This window comes from Hypanus sabinus, chromosome 31, assembly GCF_030144855.1.
Source record: "Hypanus sabinus isolate sHypSab1 chromosome 31, sHypSab1.hap1, whole genome shotgun sequence".
NCBI classification, from domain to species: domain Eukaryota; kingdom Metazoa; phylum Chordata; class Chondrichthyes; order Myliobatiformes; family Dasyatidae; genus Hypanus; species Hypanus sabinus.
In genome coordinates, this window is record NC_082736.1 from 35,774,196 (window position 1) to 35,791,695 (window position 17,500).

General features: G+C 50.4%; 1 protein-coding gene across 3 annotated transcripts in view; it reads right to left on the reverse strand.

The window, feature by feature from the left end:
* LOC132384086 (calpain-1 catalytic subunit-like) overlaps nt 1-17,500 on the reverse strand; it is a 108,060-nt gene that overhangs the window by 82,819 nt on the left and 7,741 nt on the right. The window contains exon 2 of one of the 3 annotated variants that reach the window (XM_059955419.1): nt 6,078-6,167. The exons of the other annotated variants lie outside the window; for them this stretch is intronic. The gene's annotated coding sequence lies outside the window, so the exon portion shown is untranslated. The remainder of the gene's footprint in view (nt 1-6,077; nt 6,168-17,500) is intronic. 3 annotated transcript variants of the gene reach the window in all.

Genomic DNA, 17,500 nt, shown 5'->3' on the forward strand with positions numbered 1-17,500 from the left:
TGTCTGTGACTCTGTGTGTGTGTGTGTATGTGTGTGTGTGTGTGTGTGTCTGAGAGAGAGAGTGTCTGTGTCTGTGTGTGTCTGAGAGAGTGTCTGTGACTCTGTGTGTGTGTGTATGTGAGAGTGAGTGTGTGTGTGTGTGTATGTGAGAGTGAGTGTGTGTGTGTGTGTATGTGAGAGTGTGTGTGTGAGTGTGTGTGTGTATGTGAGAGTGAGTGTGTGTGTGTGTGTGTGTGTGTGTGTATGTGAGAGTGAGTGTGTGTGTGTGTATGTGAGAGTGAGTGTGTGTGTGTGTATGTGAGAGTGTCTGTATCTGTGTCTGTGTCCGTGTCCGTGTCCTCTGGGAGTCCTCATGCAGGATTCCCTAAAAGTTCATTTGCAAGTGGAGCCCGTGGTGAGCGAACCACATGCGATGTTAGCATTCTTTTCGAGGGACTAGAATATCGGAGCGAGGATGTAATGTTGAGACTTTATAAGGACCTCCTGAGGCCTTAGTTGGAGCAATTTTGGGCTCCTTATCTTAGAAAGCGTGGGCTGACATTGGAAAGGGTTTAAAGGAAGTTCACAAAAATGATTCCAGGATTGAAAGGCTTATCATATAAAGAGCTGACTGGGCCTCTGCTCGCTGAAATTCAGAAGTATGAGCACCCCTCATTGAAACCTATCAAATGGTGAAAGGCCTCGATAGAGTGGATGTGGAGAGGATGTTTCCTATAGTGGGGGAGTCTAGGACCAGAGGACACAGATAGAGTGGATGTGGAGAGGATGTTTCCTATAGTGGGGGAGTCTAGGACCAGAGGACACAGATAGAGTGGATGTGGAGAGGATGTTTCCTATAGTGGGGGAGTCTAGGACCAGAGGACACAGGTAGAGTGGATGTGGAGAGGATGTTTCCTATAGTGGGGGAGCCTAGGACCAGAGGACACAGATAGAGTGGATGTGGAGAGGATGTTTCCTATAGTGGGTGAGTCTAGGACCAGAGGACACAGATAGAGTGGATGTGGAGAGGATGTTTCCTATAGTGGGGGAGCCTAGGACCAGAGGACACAGATAGAGTGGATGTGGAGAGGATGTTTCTCTATAGTGGGGGAGCCTAGGACCAGAGGACACAGATAGAGTGGATGTGGAGAGGATGTTTCCTATAGTGGGGGGGTCTAGGATCAGAGGACACAGATAGAGTGGATGTGGAGAGGATGTTTCCCATAGTGGGGGAGTCTAGGACCAGAGGACACAGATAGAGTGGATGTGGAGAGGATGTTTCCTATACTGGGTGAGTCTAGGACCAGAGGACACAGATAGAGAGGATGTGGAGAGGATGTTTCCTATAGTGGGGGAGTATAGGACTGGAGGACACAGCCTCAGAAGAGAGGGATGTCCATTTAGAAAAGAGATGAGGAGGAATTTCTTTAGCCGGAGAGTGGTGAATCCATGGGATTTGTCGCCACAGGGGGCTGTGGAGGCCAAGTCATTGGGTATCCTTCTACTGCTATCCAAATGTGTCATAATTTCCTCTTTTATAATTGACTCCAGCATCTTTCCCACCACTGACGTCAGGCTAACCGGTCTATAATTCCCTGTTTTCTCTCTCCCTCCTTTCTTGAAAAGTGGGACAACATTAGCCACCCTCCAATCAGCAGGAACTGTTCCTGAATCTATAGAACATTGGAAAATGATTACCAATGCGTCCACGATTTCTGGAGCCACCTCTTTAAGTACCCTGGTATGCAGACCATCAGGTCCCGGGGACTTATCAGCCTTCAGACTCAACAGTCTATCCAACACTGTTTCTTGCTTAATATAAATTTCCTTCAGTTCATCCTTTTACCCTAGTTCCTTTGGCCACTATTACATCTGGGAGATTGTTTGTGTCTTCCCTAGTGAAGACAGATCCAAAGTACCTGTTCAACTCGTCTGCCATTTCCTTGTTCCCCATAATAAATTCACCCGTTTCTGTCTTCAATGGCCCAATTTTGGTCTTAACTATTTTGTTGCTATTCACATACCTAAAGAAGCTTTTACTATCCTCCTTTATATTCTTGGCTAGTTTACCTTCGTACCTCATTTTTTCTTGGCGTATTGCCTTTTTTCTTATCTTCTGTTGCTCCTTAAAAGCTTCCCAGTCCTCCGGTTTCCCGCTCATCTTTGCTATGTTATACTTCTTCCCTTTTATTTTTATACTGCCCTTTACTTCCCTCGTCAGCCGCGGCTACCCCTTACTCCCCTTAGGATCTTTCTTCCTCTTTGGAATGAACCGATCCTGCACCTTCTGTATTATTCACAGAAATACCTGCCATTGTTGTTCCAGTCTTCCCTGCTAGGGTATTGTTCCATTGAACTTTGGCCAGCTCCTCCCTCATAGCTCCATAGTTCCCTTTGTTCAACTGCAATACTGACACATCCGATTTTCCCTTCTCCTTCTCGAATTGTAGGTTAAAACTTATCATATTATAGTCATTTGGATAGCAGTAGAAGGATCAGTCCGAGTCAGCATGGATTTATGAAGGGAAAATCATGCTTGACTAATCTTCTGGAGTTTTTGAGGATGTAACTATGAAAATGGACAAGGGAGAGCCAGTGGATGTAATGTACCTGGACTTCCAGAAAGCTTTTGATAAAGTCCCACATAGGAGATTAGTGGGTAAAATGGTATTGGGGGCAGAGTACTGACATGGATTGAAAATTGGCTGGCTGACAGGAAACAAAGAGTAGTGATTAACGGGTCCCTTTCGGAATGGCAGGCTGTGACCAGTGGGGTACCGCAAGGTTCGGTGCTGGGACCGCAGCTATTTACAATATACATTAATGATTTAGATGAAGGGATTAAAAGTAACATTAGCAAATTTGCTGATGACGCAAAGCTGGGTGGCAGTGTGAAATGTCAGGAGGATGATTGGCCCCCTCGGTAGGGTCTCACGGTGGATGCTGTGCACCTAGGCAGGTCCCTCTTGTGTTCTCTGCCTGCTTATGAAGGTAACTGTCCCCATGCCTTCTTCACAGCATTATCTCCCATCACCGATCCTCGTGCACCAAGATCCCTTTGTTCCTCGATGCTCCGCAGGGCCCTGCCATTCCCTGTGCACGTCCCACTGTTATTCCTGATTCCGAAGCAAGGTGCCTCGCTCTTACGGGAATTAAATTCCGCCCACTACCGCCCCGCCCACATACTGTGTCCTGTCTCTGCTGCTGAACCTCCCAGGCAGAAACCAATGACTGGAACAGTACAGCACACGGAGGCCATTCGGCCCACAATGTTGTGCTGGACCAGCTAAAAAGCAAATCAAAAACACCCAGACACTAATCCTTTCTACCTACACCATGTCCATATCCCTCCATCTCCCTCACCTCATTGTGCCCGTCCAAAAGCCTCTCATGTATTTGCCTCCGCCACCACACCAGGCATCCACCCCTCTCTGGGTAAAAAAACTTACCCCTCACACCCCCCTTGAACCAACCCCCTTTCATCTTCAATGTTAGACATTTCAACCCTGGGAAACAGATACTCCCTGTTTACTTATGCCTCCCATAATCTTATGAACCTCGATCAGATCTCCCCTCCGCCTCTGACGCTCCAGCGAAAACAACACAAGTTCATCCAGCCTCTCGTGACAGCACATGCCCTCTAAACCAGGCAGCATCCTGCTGAATCTCTTCTGCCCCCTCTCCAAAGCCCCGACATCCTTCCTGTAGTGGGATGACCAGAACTGTGTGCAATTCTCCAGATGCGACCTCACTAGAGTTTTATAAAGTTAACATAACCTCCTGACTTTTCAACTCAAAGCCTTAACCAATAGAAGCAAGAGTCCATAAGCTTTTTCCACCTCCCTCTCGACCCGTGGAGCCACTTTCAAGGAGCTGTGGACTTGGATCTGGAGATCTCTCTGCTCAGCGACACTGTTAAGGTCCTTGCCCTTAAGAGTGTGCTGCCTCCTGCATTTGCCCTACCGAGGTGCAGCGCCTCACATTCATCTGGGTTAAACTTCATCCGCCATTTCTCTGCCCATCTCTGCAACTCGTCCACATCCACCAGTAGGTTACAGACCAACAGGTCTATAACTGTTCGGCCCACGTCTTGCTATTGGTACTCATTTATTTGTCACACAGACGTAGAGAAATACAGCCCAGAAACAGGCCCTTCGGCCCATCTAATCCGTGCCAAGCTGCTATTCTGTCTCGTCCCACCGACCTGCACCTGGACCACAACTCACCCATCCGCGTACCTATCCAAACTCTCTCTTAAACGTTGCAATCGAACCCACATCTACTGTCAGCTCGTTCCAGCCTCTGAGTGAAGAAACATTGCACCTTTCACCCTCAACCCATGACCTCTAGATCTGGAGTCACCCAAACCTCAGTGGAAACAGTCTGCTTGCATTTACCCCCTGTAACCCTCATAATTTTGTATACCTCTCTCAAATCGCCCCTCAATCTTCTACGTTGCAGGGAGTAAAGTCCCAGCCTTTCCCTACAACTCGGGTCCTCAAGTCCCGGCAACGTCCTTGCAAATTTTCTCTGCACTCTTCAGTCCGATGGAGGTCTATCCTGAGGTAGATGACCAGAACTGCACACGATTCTCCCAAGTTTGGTCGCAGCGTCGCCTTAGACAACTTCAGCGTAACGTCCCAGCTCCCGGACTCGTGACTCTGTTTCACGAAGACTGTAAAGCTCTCCTTAGCACCCTAGAGCAAGACCCGCACGATGCTGGAGCAACCAGGGAGGCCAAGTAGCATCTACGGTGAAGAGTAAACACTCGCTGTTTCGAGACCCTATGCCGCCGCTTCCAAGGAATTACAGACCTGTATCCCCAGATCCCTCTGTCCCACCCCACCCCCCAGTGCCCGACCTCCCACTGTCTGAGACCTACTCCGCCTCACTCTTGCCAGCATCGAGTTCCATCTGCCATTTTCCAGCCGGCCCAGATCTCGCTGATCGTCTACTCAGCTGTCCACTGCACCCCGCCCCACCCACCCCCCGATCTTGGTATCATCTGCAAATCTTCTGGTCCAGTTCGCCACGTTATCAGCCTGATCGACGGCGAGCGCTGCCTCGGAACGGGCTGCGAAATGCGTCATTCGTGTTGACGGGCTGGGCGTGCCTCCGCAAGTGCTGCCACGGCGGGGGCAACAGACCACTAACTCACCCTCACCCTCCCCAAAACCATCGCCGCCAATAAAAAGATGAAGTCTGAACCGTGACCTCGATGGAGACGGCAGCTCAGTGCCATCTTGACCAGTAGATATTGGTTCTCACTTTACTGAGTTCAAAGAAAATTTATTATCAGAGTACGTATTTGCCACAATGGACAACCCGCGATTCCTTTAACTGCTGGCATACCCTATAAATCGCCAATAGACTAATAACCGCGAATGACAGACCGGACCAGCCCGACTGTTCAACCAGTGTGCAAAGGACGACAGAAAGGAATTAGAGTTATACATATATAAGCAATAAATAGCGAGAACATGGGATGAAAGTGAGTCCATTGGTTGTGGGGACAGTTCAGTGATGGGGCGAGTGGAGCTGCCCCCTCTGGTTCAGGAGCCTGATGGTTGAGGGGTAGCAACTGTTCCTGAACCTGGTGGTGTGGGTCCTGAGGCTCCTGTACCTCCTTCCCGATGGAATCAGTTCAGGGTTGAGGTTATCCTCACTGGTTCAGGAGCCTGATGGTTGAGGGGTAATAACTGTTCCTGAACCTGGTGGAGTGGGACCTGAGGCTCCTGTACCTCCTGCCTGAGGGCTGAGGGGTAATAACTGTTCCTGAACCTGGTGGAGTGGGACCTGAGGCTCCTGTACCTCCTGCCTGAGGGCTGAGGGGTAATAACTGTTCCTGAACCTGGTGGAGTGGGACCTGAGGCTCCTGTACCTCCTGCCTGAGGGCTGAGGGGTAATAACTGTTCCTGAACCTGGTGGAGTGGGACCTGAGGCACCTGTACCTCCTGCCTGAGGGCTGAGGGGTAATAACTCTTCCTGAACCTGCTGGTGTGGGACCTGAGGCTCCTGTACCTCCTGCCTGAGGGCTGAGGGGTAATAACTCTTCCTGAATCTGGTGGTGTGGGACCTGAGGCTCCTGCACCTCCTACCTGATGGCAGCAGCGAGAAGAGAGCACGGCCTGGGTGGTGGGGCACCGCGAGCTCGTCGGGTTGGGAGGGCCTGTCGCCGCGATGTATCTCTGAAAAATACCGCCACTCATCGTCATCTTTCCCAAGATCTTAATGCCGTAGATTCTATACAGACACATACAAAACAGAGTCCTCCTGCATACCTCGGTACAGGGCGAGCCGGTGGAAATGTCAACACTCACTTCTGGAATATAAGAGAAGGCAGGAGAATGGGATTGAGAGGGTTAAAAAAAAATCAGCCATGGTGGGCTAGCAGAGCAGATTCGATGGGCCGAATGGCCTGATTATGCTCCGATAATACACTCAGTCAGTAGTTACTACAGGAAAGGATTCTTTCGCTAATATAGAGACACCACCTCCTTCCTCCTGGACACCCTCCTCCTCCCACACCCACCTGCCAGCCCTGCCCAATTTTCTGCGATAAGTCAGGGCTCACACACTCCGAAGTCCGACTGCCTCACCTGAATGGACAGCACCCACTGGTCTATCACTTCACCCTGGACGGTCCCAGGCCCGGCTGGGAAAGGAGGAGGGTTGGGCATGGGGGGCGGCCAGCAACACCCAGAGCCTCAGAAACACCTGAACCTGTCCCGGGGAGGGCAGGGATCGCAGAAGACGGGCCCCGACAGTGGACTCCATTGAGCTGCTGTCAGTGGCCCATGGCCTCTTAAAGATGGATATCTCACCACAACAGCGACTACACACACGCAAATGCTGCGGGAGCTCAGCAGGTCAGGGAGCAACAATGGAGCAAAATAAACAGTCGGCACTTCAGCTCGAGACCCTCCTACAAAGGAGGTTCACGAAAATTATTCCAAATTATTGAAAGGCTTGTCATATGAGGAATGTTTGTTGGCTCCGGGCCTCGACTCACTGGGATTCAGAAGAAAGAGGAGACCACGTTCAAACCTATCGAATGTTAAAATAGAGTGGACGTGGAGAGGATGTTTCCAACAGTGGGGGAGTCTAGGACCAGAGGACACAGATAGAATGGATGTGGAGAGGATGTTTCCTATAGTGGGGGAGTCTAGGACCAGAGGACACAGATAGAGTGGATGTGGAGAGGATGTTTCCTATAGTGGGGGAGTCTAGGACCAGAGGACACAGATAGAGTGGATGTGGAGAGGATGTTTCCTATAGTGGGGAGTCTAGGACCAGAGGACACAGATAGAGTGGATGTGGAGAGGATGTTTCCTATACTGGGGGAGTCTAGGACCAGAGGACACAGATAGAGTGGATGTGGAGAGGTTGTTTCCTTTAGTGGGGGAGTCTAGGACCAGAGGACACAGATAGAGTGGATGTGGGGAAGATGTTTCCATAGTCGGGGAGTCTAGGACCAGAGGAGATGGATAGAGTGGATGTGGAGAGGAAGTTTCTGATAGTGGGGGAGTCCAGGACCAGAGGACACAGATAGAGTGGATGTGGAGAGGATGTTTCCTATAGTGGGGAGTCTAGGACCAGAGGACACAGATGGAGTGGATGTGGAGATGTTGTTTCCTACAGTGGGAAAGTCTAGGACCAGAGGACAAAGATAGAGTGGATGAGGAGAGGATATTTCCTATACTGGGGGAGTCTAGAACCAGAGGACACAGATAGAGTGGATGTGGAGAGGATGTTTCCTATAGTGGGGGAGTCTAGGACCAGAGGACACAGATGCAGTGGATGTGGAGAGGAAGTTTCTGATAGTGGGGGAGTCTAGGACCAGAGGACACAGATAGAGTGGATGTGGAGAGGATGTTTCCTATAGTGGGGAGACTAGGACCAGAGGACACAGATAGAGTGGATGTGGAGAGGATGTTTCCTATACTGGGGGAGTCTAGGACCAGAGGACACAGATAGAGTGGATGTGGAGAGGATGTTTCCTTTAGTGGGGGAGTCTAGGACCAGAGGACACAGATAGAGTGGATGTGGGGAAGATGTTTCCATAGTGGGGGAGTCTAGGACCAGAGGACACGGATAGAGTGGATGTGGAGAGGAAGTTTCTGATAGTGGGGGAGTCCAGGACCAGAGGACACAGATAGAGTGGATGTGGAGAGGATGTTTCCTATAGTGGGGAGTCTAGGACCAGAGGACACAGATGGAGTGGATGTGGAGATGTTGTTTCCTACAGTGGGAAAGTCTAGGACCAGAGGACAAAGATAGAGTGGATGAGGAGAGGATATTTCCTATACTGGAGGAGTCTAGAACCAGAGGACACAGATAGAGTGGATGTGGAGAGGATGTTTCCTATAGTGGGGGAGTCTAGGACCAGAGGACACAGATGCAGTGGATGTGGAGAGGAAGTTTCTGATAGTGGGGGAGTCTAGAACCAGAGGACACAGATAGAGTGGATGTGGAGAGGATGTTTCCTATAGTGGGGGAGTCTAGGACCAGAGGACAAAGATGCAGTGGATGTGGAGAGGAAGTTTCTGATAGTGGGGGAGTCCAGGACCAGAGGACACAGATAGAGTGGATGTGGAGAGGATGTTTCCTATAGTGGGGAGTCTAGGACCAGAGGACACAGATGGAGTGGATGTGGAGATGTTGTTTCCTACAGTGGGAGAGTCTAGGACCAGAGAACACAGATAGAGTGGATGTGGAGAGTATGTTTCCTTTAGTGGGGGAGTCTAGGACCAGAGGACGCAGAGTGGATGTGGGGAGGATGTTTCCTATAGTGAGGGAGTCTAGGACCAGAGGACGCAGAGTGGATGTGGGGAGGATGTTTCCTATAGTGGGGGAGTCTAGGACCAGAGGACGCAGAGTGGATGTGGGGAGGATGTTTCCTATAGTGGGAGAGTCTAGGACCAGAGGACACAGATAGAGTGGATGTGGAGAGGATATTTCCTATACTGGGGGAGTCTAGAACCAGAGGACACAGATAGAGTGGATGTGGAGAGGATGTTTCCTACAATGGGGGAGTCTAGAACCAGAGGACACAGATAGAGTGGATGTGGAGAGGATGTTTCCTATAGTGGGGGAGTCTAGGACCAGAGGACACAGATGGAGTGGATGTGGAGATGATGTTTCCTATAGTGGGGGAGGCTAGGACCAAAGGACACAGATAGAGTGGATGTGGTGAGGATGTTTCCTTTAGTGGGGGAGTCTAGGACCAGAGGACACAGATGGAGTGGATGTGGAGATGTTGTTTCCTACAGTGGGGGAGTCTAGGACCAGAGGACACAGATAGAGTGGATGTGGAGAGGATATTTCCTATACTGGGGGAGTCTAGAACCAGAGGACACAGATAGAGTGGATGTGGAGAGGATGTTTCCTACAGTGGGGGAGTCTAGAACCAGAGGACACAGATAGAGTGGATGTGGAGAGGATGTTTCCTATAGTGGGGGAGTCTAGGACCAGAGGACACAGATAGAGTGGATGTGGAGAGGATGTTTCCTACAGTGGGGGAGTCTAGGACCAGAGGACACAGATAGAGTGGATGTGGAGAGGATATTACCTATAGTGGGGGAGTCTAGGACCAGAGGACACAGATAGAGTGGATGTGGAGAGGATGTTTCCTATAGTGGGGGAGTCTAGGACCAGTGGACATGGATAGAGTGGATGTGGAGAGGATGTTTCATATAGTGGGTGGAGTCTAGCACCAGAGGACACAGATAGAGTGGATGTGGAGAGTATGTTTCCTTTAGTGGGGGAGTCTAGGACCAGAGGACGCAGAGTGGATGTGGGGAGGATGTTTCCTATAGTGGGGGAGTCTAGGACCAGAGGACGCAGAGTGGATGTGGGGAGGATGTTTCCTATAGTGGGGGAGTCTAGGACCAGAGGACGCAGAGTGGATGTGGGGAGGATGTTTCCTATAGTGGGAGAGTCTAGGACCAGAGGACACAGATAGAGTGGATGTGGAGAGGATATTTCCTATACTGGGGGAGTCTAGAACCAGAGGATACAGATAGAGTGGATGTGGAGAGGATGTTTCCTACAATGGGGGAGTCTAGAACCAGAGGACACAGATAGAGTGGATGTGGAGAGGATGTTTCCTATAGTGGGGGAGTCTAGGACCAGAGGACACAGATAGAGTGGATGTGGAGAGGATGTTTCCTACAATGGGGGAGTCTAGAACCAGAGGACACAGATAGAGTGGATGTGGAGAGGATGTTTCCTATAGTGGGGGAGTCTAGGACCAGAGGACACAGATGGAGTGGATGTGGAGAGGATGTTTCCTATAGTGGGGGAGGCTAGGACCAAAGGACACAGATAGAGTGGATGTGGTGAGGATGTTTCCTTTAGTGGGGGAGTCTAGGACCAGAGGACACAGATGGAGTGGATGTGGAGATGTTGTTTCCTACAGTGGGGGAGTCTAGGACCAGAGGACACAGATAGAGTGGATGTGGAGAGGATATTTCCTATACTGGGGGAGTCTAGAACCAGAGGACACAGATAGAGTGGATGTGGAGAGGATGTTTCCTACAGTGGGGGAGTCTAGAACCAGAGGACACAGATAGAGTGGATGTGGAGAGGATGTTTCCTATAGTGGGGGAGTCTAGGACCAGAGGACACAGATAGAGTGGATGTGGAGAGGATGTTTCCTACAGTGGGGGAGTCTAGGACCAGAGGACACAGATAGAGTGGATGTGGAGAGGATATTTCCTATAGTGGGGGAGTCTAGGACCAGAGGACACAGATAGAGTGGATGTGGAGAGGATGTTTCCTATAGTGGGGGAGTCTAGGACCAGTGGACATGGATAGAGTGGATGTGGAGAGGATGTTTCATATAGTGGGTGGAGTCTAGCACCAGAGGACACAGATAGAGTGGATGTGGAGAGGATGTTTCCTATAGTGGGGAGTCTAGGACCAGAGGACACAGATGGAGTGGATGTGGAGATGTTGTTTCCTACAGTGGGAGAGTCTAGGACCAGAGGACACAGATAGAGTGGATGTGGAGATGATGTTTCCTATAGTGGGTGAGTCTAGGACCAGAGGACACAAATAGAGTGGATGTGGAGAGGATGTTTCTCTATAGTGGGGGAGTCTAGGACCAGAGGACACAGATAGAGTGGATGTGGAGAGGATGTTTCCTATAGTGGGGGGTCTAGGATCAGAGGACACAGATAGAGTGGATGTGGAGAGGATGTTTCCCATAGTGGGGGAGTCTAGGACCAGAGGACACAGATAGACTGGATGTGGAGAGGATATTTCCTACAGTGGGGGAGTCTAGGACCAGAGGACACAGATAGAGTGGATGTGGAGAGGATGTTTCCTATACTGGGGGAGTCTAGAACCAGAGGACACAGATAGAGTGGATGTGGAGAGAATGTTTCCTACAGTGGGGGAGTCTAGAACCAGAGGACACAGATAAAGTGGATGTGGAGAGGATGTTTCCTTTAGTGGGGGAGTCTAGGACCAGAGGACACAGATGGAGTGGATGTGGAGAGGAAGTTTCTGATAGTGGGGGAGTCTAGGACCAGAGGACACAGATAGAGTGGATGTGGAGAGGATGTTTCCTATAGTGGGGAGTCTAGGACAAGAGGACACAGATAGAGTGGATGTGGAGAGGATGTTTCCTATACTGGGGGAGTCTAGGACCAGAGGACAGAGATAGAGTGGATGTGGAGAGGATGTTTCCTTTAGTGGGGGAGTCTAGGACCAGAGGACACAGATAGAGTGGATGTGGGGAAGATGTTTCCATAGTGGGGGAGTCTAGGACCAGAGGACACGGATAGAGTGGATGTGGAGAGGAAGTTTCTGATAGTGGGGGAGTCCAGGACCAGAGGACACAGATAGAGTGGATGTGGAGAGGATGTTTCCTATAGTGGGGAGTCTAGGACCAGAGGACACAGATGGAGTGGATGTGGAGATGTTGTTTCCTACAGTGGGAAAGTCTAGGACCAGAGGACAAAGATAGAGTGGATGAGGAGAGGATATTTCCTATACTGGAGGAGTCTAGAACCAGAGGACACAGATAGAGTGGATGTGGAGAGGATGTTTCCTATAGTGGGGGAGTCTAGGACCAGAGGACACAGATGCAGTGGATGTGGAGAGGAAGTTTCTGATAGTGGGGGAGTCTAGAACCAGAGGACACAGATAGAGTGGATGTGGAGAGGATGTTTCCTATAGTGGGGGAGTCTAGGACCAGAGGACACAGATGCAGTGGATGTGGAGAGGAAGTTTCTGATAGTGGGGGAGTCCAGGACCAGAGGACACAGATAGAGTGGATGTGGAGATGTTGTTTCCTACAGTGGGAGAGTCTAGGACCAGAGAACACAGATAGAGTGGATGTGGAGATGTTGTTTCCTACAGTGGGAGAGTCTAGGACCAGAGAACACAGATAGAGTGGATGTGGAGAGTATGTTTCCTTTAGTGGGGGAGTCTAGGACCAGAGGACACAGAGTGGATGTGGGGAGGATGTTTCCTATAGTGGGGGAGTCTAGGACCAGAGGACGCAGAGTGGATGTGGGGAGGATGTTTCCTATAGTGGGGGAGTCTAGGACCAGAGGACGCAGAGTGGATGTGGGGAGGATGTTTCCTATAGTGGGAGAGTCTAGGACCAGAGGACACAGATAGAGTGGATGTGGAGAGGATATTTCCTATACTGGGGGAGTCTAGAACCAGAGGACACAGATAGAGTGGATGTGGAGAGGATGTTTCCTACAATGGGGGAGTCTAGAACCAGAGGACACAGATAGAGTGGATGTGGAGAGGATGTTTCCTATAGTGGGGGAGTCTAGGACCAGAGGACACAGATGGAGTGGATGTGGAGAGGATGTTTCCTATAGTGGGGGAGGCTAGGACCAAAGGACACAGATAGAGTGGATGTGGTGAGGATGTTTCCTTTAGTGGGGGAGTCTAGGACCAGAGGACACAGATGGAGTGGATGTGGAGATGTTGTTTCCTACAGTGGGGGAGTCTAGGACCAGAGGACACAGATAGAGTGGATGTGGAGAGGATATTTCCTATACTGGGGGAGTCTAGAACCAGAGGACACAGATAGAGTGGATGTGGAGAGGATGTTTCCTACAGTGGGGGAGTCTAGAACCAGAGGACACAGATAGAGTGGATGTGGAGAGGATGTTTCCTATAGTGGGGGAGTCTAGGACCAGAGGACACAGATAGAGTGGATGTGGAGATGATGTTTCCTATAGTGGGTGAGTCTAGGACCAGAGGACACAAATAGAGTGGATGTGGAGAGGATGTTTCTCTATAGTGGGGGAGCCTAGGACCAGAGGACACAGATAGAGTGGATGTGGAGAGGATGTTTCCTATAGTGGGGGGGTCTAGGATCAGAGGACACAGATAGAGTGGATGTGGAGAGGATGTTTCCATAGTGGGGGAGTCTAGGACCAGAGGACACAGATAGACTGGATGTGGAGAGGATATTTCCTATAGTGGGGGAGTCTAGGACCAGAGGACACAGATAGAGTGGATGTGGAGAGGATGTTTCCTATACTGGGGGAGTCTAGAACCAGAGGACACAGATAGAGTGGATGTGGAGAGAATGTTTCCTACAGTGGGGTAGTCTAGAACCAGAGGACACAGATAAAGTGGATGTGGAGAGGATGTTTCCTTTAGTGGGGGAGTCTAGGACCAGAGGACACAGATGGAGTGGATGTGGAGAGGAAGTTTCTGATAGTGGGGGAGTCTAGGACCAGAGGACACAGATAGAGTGGATGTGGAGAGGATGTTTCCTATAGTGGGGAGTCTAGGACCAGAGGACACAGATAGAGTGGATGTGGAGAGGATGTTTCCTATACTGGGGGAGTCTAGGACCAGAGGACACAGATAGAGTGGATGTGGAGAGGATGTTTCCTTTAGTGGGGGAGTCTAGGACCAGAGGACACAGATAGAGTGGATGTGGGGAAGATGTTTCCATAGTGGGGGAGTCTAGGACCAGAGGACACGGATAGAGTGGATGTGGAGAGGATGTTTCCTATAGTGGGGAGTCTAGGACCAGAGGACACAGATGGAGTGGATGTGGAGATGTTGTTTCCTACAGTGGGAAAGTCTAGAACCAGAGGACACAGATAGAGTGGATGTGGAGAGGATGTTTCCTATAGTGGGGGAGTCTAGGACCAGAGGACACAGATGCAGTGGATGTGGAGAGGAAGTTTCTGATAGTGGGGGAGTCTAGAACCAGAGGACACAGATAGAGTGGATGTGGAGAGGATGTTTCCTATAGTGGGGGAGTCTAGGACCAGAGGACACAGATGCAGTGGATGTGGAGAGGAAGTTTCTGATAGTGGGGGAGTCCAGGACCAGAGGACACAGATAGAGTGGATGTGGAGATGTTGTTTCCTACAGTGGGAGAGTCTAGGACCAGAGAACACAGATAGAGTGGATGTGGAGATGTTGTTTCCTACAGTGGGAGAGTCTAGGACCAGAGAACACAGATAGAGTGGATGTGGAGAGTATGTTTCCTTTAGTGGGGGAGTCTAGGACCAGAGGACGCAGAGTGGATGTGGGGAGGATGTTTCCTATAGTGGGGGAGTCTAGGACCAGAGGACGCAGAGTGGATGTGGGGAGAATGTTTCCTATAGTGGGGGAGTCTAGGACCAGAGGACGCAGAGTGGATGTGGGGAGGATGTTTCCTATAGTGGGAGAGTCTAGGACCAGAGGACACAGATAGAGTGGATGTGGAGAGGATATTTCCTATACTGGGGGAGTCTAGAACCAGAGGACACAGATAGAGTGGATGTGGAGAGGATGTTTCCTACAATGGGGGAGTCTAGAACCAGAGGACACAGATAGAGTGGATGTGGAGAGGATGTTTCCTATAGTGGGGGAGTCTAGGACCAGAGGACACAGATGGAGTGGATGTGGAGAGGATGTTTCCTATAGTGGGGGAGGCTAGGACCAAAGGACACAGATAGAGTGGATGTGGTGAGGATGTTTCCTTTAGTGGGGGAGTCTAGGACCAGAGGACACAGATGGAGTGGATGTGGAGATGTTGTTTCCTACAGTGGGGGAGTCTAGGACCAGAGGACACAGATAGAGTGGATGTGGAGAGGATATTTCCTATACTGGGGGAGTCTAGAACCAGAGGACACAGATAGAGTGGATGTGGACAGGATGTTTCCTACAGTGGGGGAGTCTAGGACCAGAGGACACAGATAGAGTGGATGTGGAGAGGATATTTCCTATAGTGGGGGAGTCTAGGACCAGAGGACTCAGATAGAGTGGATGTGGAGAGGATGTTTCCTATAGTGGGGGAGTCTAGGACCAGTGGACATGGATAGAGTGGATGTGGAGAGGATGTTTCATATAGTGGGTGGAGTCTAGCACCAGAGGACACAGATAGAGTGGATGTGGAGAGTATGTTTCCTTTAGTGGGGGAGTCTAGGACCAGAGGACGCAGAGTGGATGTGGGGAGGATGTTTCCTATAGTGGGGGAGTCTAGGACCAGAGGACGCAGAGTGGATGTGGGGAGGATGTTTCCTATAGTGGGGGAGTCTAGGACCAGAGGACGCAGAGTGGATGTGGGGAGGATGTTTCCTATAGTGGGAGAGTCTAGGACCAGAGGACACAGATAGAGTGGATGTGGAGAGGATATTTCCTATACTGGGGGAGTCTAGAACCAGAGGATACAGATAGAGTGGATGTGGAGAGGATGTTTCCTACAATGGGGGAGTCTAGAACCAGAGGACACAGATAGAGTGGATGTGGAGAGGATGTTTCCTATAGTGGGGGAGTCTAGGACCAGAGGACACAGATAGAGTGGATGTGGAGAGGATGTTTCCTACAATGGGGGAGTCTAGAACCAGAGGACACAGATAGAGTGGATGTGGAGAGGATGTTTCCTATAGTGGGGGAGTCTAGGACCAGAGGACACAGATGGAGTGGATGTGGAGAGGATGTTTCCTATAGTGGGGGAGGCTAGGACCAAAGGACACAGATAGAGTGGATGTGGTGAGGATGTTTCCTTTAGTGGGGGAGTCTAGGACCAGAGGACACAGATGGAGTGGATGTGGAGATGTTGTTTCCTACAGTGGGGGAGTCTAGGACCAGAGGACACAGATAGAGTGGATGTGGAGAGGATATTTCCTGTACTGGGGGAGTCTAGAACCAGAGGACACAGATAGAGTGGATGTGGAGAGGATGTTTCCTACAGTGGGGGAGTCTAGAACCAGAGGACACAGATAGAGTGGATGTGGAGAGGATGTTTCCTATAGTGGGGGAGTCTAGGACCAGAGGACACAGATAGAGTGGATGTGGAGAGGATGTTTCCTACAGTGGGGGAGTCTAGGACCAGAGGACACAGATAGAATGGATGTGGAGAGGATATTTCCTATAGTGGGGGAGTCTAGGACCAGAGGACACAGATAGAGTGGATGTGGAGAGGATGTTTCCTATAGTGGGGGAGTCTAGGACCAGTGGACATGGATAGAGTGGATGTGGAGAGGATGTTTCATATAGTGGGTGGAGTCTAGCACCAGAGGACACAGATAGAGTGGATGTGGGGAGGATGTTTCCTATAGTGGGGAGTCTAGGACCAGAGGACACAGATGGAGTGGATGTGGAGATGTTGTTTCCTACAGTGGGAGAGTCTAGGACCAGAGGACACAGATAGAGTGGATGTGGAGATGATGTTTCCTATAGTGGGTGAGTCTAGGACCAGAGGACACAAATAGTGTGGATGTGGAGAGGATGTTTCTCTATAGTGGGGGAGCCTAGGACCAGAGGACACAGATAGAGTGGATGTGGAGAGGATGTTTCCTATAGTGGGGGGGTCTAGGATCAGAGGACACAGATAGAGTGGATGTGGAGAGGATGTTTCCCATAGTGGGGGAGTCTAGGACCAGAGGACACAGATAGACTGGATGTGGAGAGGATATTTCCTATAGTGGGGGAGTCTAGGACCAGAGGACACAGATAGAGTGGATGTGGAGAGGATGTTTCCTATACTGGGGGAGTCTAGAACCAGAGGACACAGATAGAGTGGATGTGGAGAGAATGTTTCCTACAGTGGGGGAGTCTAGAACCAGAGGACACAGATAAAGTGGATGTGGAGAGGATGTTTCCTTTAGTGGGGGAGTCTAGGACCAGAGGACACAGATGGAGTGGATGTGGAGATGTTGTTTCCTACAGTGGGGGATTCTAGGACCAGAGGACACAGATAGAGTGGATGTGGAGAGGATGTTTCCTATAGTGGGGGTGTCTAGGACCAGTGGACATGGATAGAGTGGATGTGGAGAGGATGTTTCAGATAGTGGGGGAGTCTAGGACCAGAGGACACAGATGGAGTGGATGTGGAGATGTTGTTTCCTACAGTGGGAGAGTCTAGGACCAGAGGACACAGATAGACTGGATGTGGAGAGGATATTTCCTATACTGGGGGAGTCTAGAACCAGAGGACACAGATAGAGTGGATGTGGAGAGGATGTTTCCTACAGTGGGGGAGTCTAGAACCAGAGACACAGATAGAGTGGATGTGGAGATGTTGTTTCCTACAGTGGGG